Source organism: Arachis stenosperma, chromosome 1, assembly GCF_014773155.1.
Source record: "Arachis stenosperma cultivar V10309 chromosome 1, arast.V10309.gnm1.PFL2, whole genome shotgun sequence".
In the NCBI taxonomy this organism is placed as follows: Eukaryota; Viridiplantae; Streptophyta; class Magnoliopsida; order Fabales; family Fabaceae; genus Arachis; species Arachis stenosperma.
This window is the reverse complement of record NC_080377.1, coordinates 43,094,427-43,097,496: the sequence shown is the minus strand read 5'-3', so window position 1 is coordinate 43,097,496 and position 3,070 is coordinate 43,094,427.

The following is a 3,070-nucleotide window of genomic DNA, read 5'->3' as shown; positions in this document are numbered from 1 at the left end:
ACATGCATGCTATGTGTTTGTGAAAACGCCCATATGGCATTTTGCACTATTTTTAGATTTCTTTTAAATCTACTACTCTAAATGCCTGCTTTTCACATAACCCCTTCTCTATTTTATTATTTAAATATAATTGTTTTTTACAAACATATTATTAGTTTAAAAGACTTGGTAATCCACCTTGGACATTGAATGCTTGATCTATGCTACTCATGCCTTTGCCAGCATGCTAATAAACATCTTGCATTTAACTGTCATCACATGCACTTACTATATTTTCATTGATGACTTTTCACATGTAGTCATGACCATGTGTTAACATCATTCTTCTTTACTGTGCATTGATTACCACCTTTCCCGCTCTCTTCCTTGCTGGATCCCCTAGCTTTACTTGTTACTTTCTTTTTCCCTTTTCAGGATGGCCACCAAGAAGGGTACAGAGAAAGCTACTCCCAAACCACCGGCAAGGAAAGGAACAAAGAGAGCACCAGCTGAGGAACAACAACCCCCGTCCACTTGTACATCTTAGCATGCACCAAGGACGGTGCAATCTTTAAGTGTGGGGAGGTCGATACCGATCTTCATGGGTTAGTTACTCTTCTGTCTCAACACCAATGGTTTATTTTCCTTGTTAGTTGTTGCATTTTCATGTTTGTTTGATTTTTTGCATATTTTGCCACTTGGTTGAAGTAATATTTTCTTTTTCAAGAAATTTTTATAGTATTTCACTAATTTAAATTGAAAAAATTTGTGCTAAATTTGTTTGAAGTTGTATTTGGAACATGGTTTTTGAGCCAAAGAACACACAACCTGTGGGATTTTGAGCTTAATTGCATGGTTACATTATTTAACCATAATATTTTATTCTTGTGTGTTTTCTTCTCTATAATTGCAATCTTTACTTTGTTCCATTCTATATGTCCATTATTTAGTATATTTACATGCTTGCATATGATTGAGGCCATTGTTTGATTCTAGCTCACCATTCCCAAATTAGCCTACCTTTACATCACCCTTGTTAGCCCCCTTGAGCCTTTAAATCCCCTCTTGTTTTATAACCACATTACTAGCCTTAAGCAGAAAAATAAAATAAAAATCCTAAGTTGAATCATTGGTTAGCTTAAGATAGAAATTGCATAATTGTTTAAGTATGGAGAAACTTTATGGGAACACGGATGATAAAAACAAGGTAGAAAGTTAAAAAGATTAAAGATATTTCAAAATAAAAAATTTTTTGGGAAGCATGCTCATGTGAAATCAAAGTAATTAAATTACCATGTGCATATAAAAAAAATTTAGTATTTAAATAAAGGGGATACAAAAGAATGCCCCAAATGCAAAATAAAGCAATGCACATGGGACAAAATTCAAAAATAAGTTTGATACATGAGCATGTAATACAAAAGTGGGAAAAATTTGGGTAGCTAGGTAAAGAATTTTAAATTTTATAAAGTATGTATATGTTAGGTGAGATCTTAGACTAATCAAGGATTCACTCTGTTAGCCCACTTAGCCTTATATATACATCCCCACCTTTACCTCAGCCCCATTACAACCTTGAAAAGACCTCATGATGTTTGCATTAGTATACTAAATATTTGTTGATTGGTTAGTTGAAGAACAAAGTTTAGAAAGTATGATTAGAGAAGATTATAGTAAAGTACCCTATACACTTGAGAGATTAGAGTGATATACACTACCAGTGAGGGTTCAATGCTCGATTCTATGTTCCCTGCTTTTATGAGCTATCTTCTTACAAGTTTACTTATTTTCACTGTATGATTTGAATTAGTGAAATCCAGTTCATATTTATTCTTGAAGGATTTATTTACTTTTTTTACCAAGTAGGTAGAAACATTTTGCATGTAGTTGCATTCACATTCATAGGGTGCATTGCATGAGTCTTGCCTTTCCCTATTCATTTATTTGGTCTCCTTGAGTTTAGCATGAGGACATGCTAATGATTAAGTGTGGGGAGGTTGATAAACCACTATTTCATGGTTTATATTGTATTCAAATGAGTGATTTTATCAAGTTTTTCACCCACTTATTCATAGGATTTGCATGATTTTATAATTCCTTCCTAATTTAGTTCTATGATTGAAAACATGCTTCTTTGGTCTTAATTTAGCTAATCTTAATCCTCTCTTATTACCATTTGATGTCTTGATCTGTGTGTTAAGTGTTTCAGGCTTCATAGGGCAGGAATGGCTTAGAGAATAAAGAGGAAGCATGCAAATGTGGAAGGAACACAAGGAATTGAGGAGATGACTAGTGAGAAGTCACGCGGTCGCATGGGTCACGCGACCGCGCGAAATGGAAGAAATCAGAGTGACGCGTTTGCGTGCCTGACGCGACCGCGAGGATTGGAAGCTGCACGAATGACGTGAAAGCGTGGACGACGCGCACGCATGGTACGAGAAATGCTAAGTGACGCGAACGCGTGGACGACACGGACGCGTGACGTGCGCAATCTGCAGAATTACAAAAGCCGCTGTCAGAGATTTTGGGCCGCATTTCAACCCAGTTTTTGGCCCAGAAATACAGATTAATGTCAGGGAACATGCAGAGACTCAACATACTTTCATAATTCACTTTTTAGGTTTTAGATGTAGTTTCTAGAGAGAGGTTCTCTCCTCTCTCTTAGGATTTAGGATTTTAGAATTTCTATTAGTTTAGTTCAATTCATCTTCATTCCAGGTTTTATGTTCCTTCAATATTTATTTTTTACTTTTATTTACTCTAATACTTTTATTTGTATTTGAATTATGTTGCCCAATTGGCTTATGAACCTTTCCATGTTATGACTTGAATTTATGTTTAGACGTAATTTGATATGTGTCAGATTTATGATTTCTTTATTTACATGAATGCTTTTAATTTAATTTAGAATTTTCCCTTTTGGCTTGGGTTAAATAATTGGTGACGCTTGAGTTATCAAACTCAAAGTGTTGACTGAAAATTGGAATTCTTCAAGAATTAATTCGAGATCCAATAACTCTAACTTTTCCCAAGGAAAGACTGGAATTTGAGGATTCGAATTAATTCATCCACTTAACTTACCTTTATAGTT